Genomic DNA, 5,099 nt, shown 5'->3' on the forward strand with positions numbered 1-5,099 from the left:
GGAGACTCGTGGGGACTCGACGAGGGACACGATTCCTGAGGTGAGCCAGCTGGGCGATGGCGCGTTGGGCGCTGCCTCTGCCTCCCCTGGGAGGTCCGATGGCGCGCTTGACGTGTCGGAGCCCGGTGTCTTCCATAGCCCGGTGGAAGTCTTTGACAGGGAGCAGGCCCTGTCGGATAACTGCCGGGCTTACGCGGAGGAAATTCGGAATCTCAAGGGGCGCATCTGTGAATTGGAGGCAAGCAACCAAAAACTCCGTGAGGAGTTGGAGGTTGTGCGTGGTGCGACGGCCCACCCTCCTCCCTCTTCTGGGGAGAGGGAGGCGCCTCCTGCTAAGAAAAGGTCGCGACGGAGGCGGGACAGGGAGGTGGTCTCTGAGCCGGAATTTTCTGGTAAGGAGACCACTTCTGAGGTGCGGAGGACTCTGTTTGAGTCCTCCTCTGAAGCGACTTCGGGGGGGGATTCACACCAGCAGCTTTTAGCGCGGGTGGATCTCCTCATTGAGAGGCGCGTAAGTGGGGCGCTCGAGGACCTGAGGAGGACTGTAGAGTCTCTCAGGTCCTCTTTGGATTCCCGGGGGAGGGGGACAGGGTCGCCTGTCTCTGCCCCCCCGGTCAAGGAGGTTTCTCCCGTCCTCTCGATGCCTGTGCGTGGGAGGCGGGGTCGTGGTACGAGAAGGAAGGCTTCCTTCCCGGGGCTCGGGTCTTCGTCCCCGTCGGTGGCTGATTCGGCTGCCGGGAGGGTGCGGGGCCTGGGTCCTGGGAGGGTTCGTGTGTCCGGCCCTTCTGGTTCCGGACTGGGTGTTCGGCGGGGCCGTTTAGCGCGGGCTGCACGCGTTCCGAGTACGTCGGCGGTGCAGCTCGTTTCGACGGGGGGCCGGTCCTACTCGGACATTTTGAGGGAGGCGAAGTCGCGCGTCGACCCTGCGGAGTTGGGCATTGGCCCGATGTCAATGCGTTTTGGTGTGACCTGCTTCTGCAGTCCCTGGAAAAGACACGGTGGAAAAGGCTGACTTACTTGCAGGTAAGTTGCGAGAGGTCTTCCTGGAGAAGGGCGTGGTGGTCTCCCGCCCCCAGAAAACCATGGAGCTTAGGCTCCGTGGGACTATGGGGGAGGAGATCACCACGCGTGAGGAAGTATTGGAGGCGTTGGTGTCTCTGGGGGGATGCAGCGCGGGGGATTTCCGGATCGGGTTGATCCGGCCTCTGCCGCGGTCCCCTTGGAGCACCCTATGGGTGCGCTGCCCGGTGGCCATTGGCCGTAAGGCCTTGATGGCGGGCAGTTTGGAGGTAGGATGGAACACCCTGGGGGTGGAACTACTTAGCGCCCGCCCCTTGAGGTGTTTCAGGTGCCTCGAGTTGGGGCATGCGCGGGTGAACTGCTCGTCTCGGGTGGACCGCTCGCGGTTATGTTACCGCTGTGGTGTGGAGGGACACCAAGCGGCGGGGTGTGTCGCCACCCCTCGCTGTCCGACTTGTGCGGACGGCGGGAGGTCGGCTGACCATGTCCTGGGTGGGCGGGGGTGCGGCTCGCTCCCCCCTCCACCCGAGCAACGCACTACCGGGGCGAAGGATAGGCGCCGGGCTCCGGGCCGTCCTGATGGGGGACGGCCTTTGGAGACCAAGGCTGCCTTGGCATGCGCGAAGGCACCGGGGCCCCCTGTTGGGGGGGCTCCCGATAGTCCCGAGTGGGTGGGGGTGGACTGCAGTCGGGGGCGGGGGAGGTCACGGAGAGGTGGCTCCCCTGTGCCGGGCTGCAGCTCTGCTTCCAATGTTTAATGTCGTTTTGTTAATTTGTCGTAGTGTGTAGCGGTGGATGTGGGGGGTTCCGGGGAGGTCGCCGAAAGGTGACTCCGTGGTCTCCCTGCTCCGCCATGTCTATGTTAGTAGGTAGCGGCGCTGGGTGTTGAATGCCGGGGAGGTTGCCGCAAGGTGACTCCGCGGCCCCTTCACCCGCGCCAAGTCTATGTTGTTGTTTAGTGTTGTCTTTCGTTCATAGGTGGGAGTTACAACCCTCCCACCTTCACTGTGGTCGGCCACTGGGCATCCCTTCGCAGTTGCGCGCGATACGCGAAGTTATAGTTCGCTGTTGGCTCCTAGAGGGCTGGGCCTGTGGCCCTTATTTGGTCATTGTTGTGGATGTGAATATGTCTGTCCACGTAGTTGGTGACGTCCTGTGACGTCTTAAATGTGGGATGGGCGGCTGCGGCCGTCTCACTAACCGGGTTCGGCAGGGAGAAGGGTGGGGGCCCTGATCCCATTGCACGTCGACCCAGGGAAGTCCGGGGGGAGCTAGTAGCCCGGCTCCCTCCGATGCCCTTTCGGGGCAAGGGAATGTCCTCTCCGGGGGGATACCTGTAGTATCCTCTCGGGGGATGTGTCGTACCTAAAGGACGCCGGTCGGGTGTCCACCGTGAAGTAATGCTAACGCGGTTCCGCGGTGGACAATACCCATACGACCAGGGGCTTCAGTCAGGTTTTAGGTCGGTCCCCCGCCCGATAGTCCCTCGGGATACTACGGGCGGGAATCCACCACGAAGCCTCCTGGCCCTCAGGGGTCAGGACGGCGAAGTTTGGTTTAGGCAAATTTCCTGACTTAAAAAAAAAAAAAAAGAAAAGTTTAAAGCTGCAAATTTTAATTATGTAAAACAATAAAGAAAACTAACTTTTTTGTTTAGAATTGACAGTAAAACATAAAAACTCATAATCAACATTGGACAGATATGATTGCAACTACAATGTAAAAGGTATATATATGTTTACAAAGTAAAGAAGCAAGAAATATAAATTATGCATTTTATTATATTTTTCTTCTTTTTTTTATACTATTATATAACTGTAATTTAATATGATATAAATGGAACTTTTAATATATAAAAACCTAGCATATAATGTACATAATAATAAATGCATAATTTAAATAAATCAAATAAATCTATTTTATATTATATGGCATTTGTAGATTTAATATAAAGAATTAAATAACTAAATTAAATACATAATATTTTTGGTTACAATATTAAAATTACATTTAAATATAGCAATAAAATAATTTTTTTAGATATACCTAAACCTAGTACATCTAAAAAGATATATGCAGATGATAAAGATGATGTAGATAATGACGTAAATGATGAAGATGATGTTAATGATGAGTCCGATATACTCTCGGAACAATTATTTGGAACGAATCTAAATGAGGATAATGATGAGATAAAGGGAGAAGAAGTCATTCAAGTAAGGAACAATACCAAAGAGAAAAAATAAATATATACATATTGTACGATTAATTGAAAAAAAATAGATGAAATAAAACAATTAGTATATAAGGTTAAAAAATTTAAGTACACAGAGCACCGGAGTTTCTTGGATATACCAAAACTAAACGCTATTTGCGATCTCGATTCGAGATTCTAACGAACGAACGAAACCTAACGAGTTTCGTTTGTTCATTAGAATCTCAAATTGAGATCGCGAATTGCGTTTAGTTTTTGTATATTTAAGAAACACCGGTGCCTTGTGTGCACATAAAATTAAGTTTCGTAAAAATCTTAAATTTCAACGAAACTCACGCACTACCAACCGCGTATAGTCTCTGTATTGTCTCGTTTTTTACATATTTTAACAAATAATTACTTAGAATAAATTTTATATTAATGTACAAAGTAATTTTATATAAAATACTTTAAAAAATATTTTACAAATATATTCCACATTAATACATTGTTATACAAATATAATCTTTTGTAAAATTTTTATAATGCAACTTTTCATAATTTTAGATCAAACAATTGACTCATGTGACAAGTTAAGATGTAAAAACTTCTTCTTTACGGATAATGAAGAAATTGTTTTCTAATGAATTAGCAGTGCAATACAGTTGGTATGGAGCAAAAAAAAAGAAATTTTTTCGCAGCTAAATATCTGCAAAATAATCATGTGTAAGTAATAAATAATAAAAAGTATTTATGAATATAAATTTATATTACTTGTATTTTTTGTATTACTGTTAAATTAATTAAAATTATTTTATAAATTGAATAAAGATAATATTATTCACATACAAATATCATTTTAATAATATTTAATATTATTTATTTTATTTAATGAAGCAAAAGAAATATATAAAAGTTGAACATTTTTAAAGATTTTTTATAAAGTTTTATATTTTAATTATTCTAACAAATTAAATCTAAAATATATTTCTCTTCAATGTTATTAATAAAAAATTATTTTTTAAAATGTTTTTTTAGGTGTAATAAGAAAAGTACACAAAAATGCTACAGACGAACAAATTTCTAATCCCATAAAAATATGGTTAGCACACGCGAACGCTTTGTTATATCCCTCAAAGATATAACTATTAAGAAATAGCTACTCGTGTTACATCCGCTTGACGACGGACACTGACCGCGTAAAAACGCATACGCTGCGAGATATGCGCGGAACCGAAATTGCTCAACGTGCAAACAAAGCAGAAGGACTTTGAATCTGCTTCGCTTGCACCTAGGTCCTTGACCGAAGAGGCCCGTTGCTAGGCACCCCTTCCGATCAAGGAAATCCCCAAAAGCGATATTATAAAAAGGAAGCAGAAACGCGCCGAATCGCTCAGTCGCAGTCGCAATAAGTCGCTCTCAAGACGCTCCCGCGTCGTTAGTTAAACGACCTCGCTAGCCGCGTGCGATATTGCGCGCGATACGCGAAGTTATAGTTAAACAGTGTCGTTAAACCAATACACGCACAAGTGTAACAGTGGTGAAACAAATAAAAGTCAAGCGGTTTACTTGAATAAAAGTTTTAATAATAAAAAGTGGAGTGCGTTTATTTCAACAACCCGAAATAAGTCCCAACGCCCCGGATCCTCATCCTAATTTGGCGCGACCTTGTGTCTCACCCGAGGCACACAACAGCCTACAAAAGCAAATACCGATAAATATTTAATGTTTGTCTTTATATACATATTTATATATTTAATACAATAATTATTAGTCTTCCGCACACAACTTTTCTGGTAATGTTCCAATAGATAGTTTAATGATTTTTGGCTAATAATTGCTGGTCTTTTGCGTTATATAACTCTGCGTTAATAACTCTGTTTTA

Source organism: Nylanderia fulva, unplaced genomic scaffold (assembly GCF_048542155.1).
Source record: "Nylanderia fulva isolate GAGA-0341 unplaced genomic scaffold, ASM4854215v1 Scaffold550, whole genome shotgun sequence".
In the NCBI taxonomy this organism is placed as follows: domain Eukaryota; kingdom Metazoa; phylum Arthropoda; class Insecta; order Hymenoptera; family Formicidae; genus Nylanderia; species Nylanderia fulva.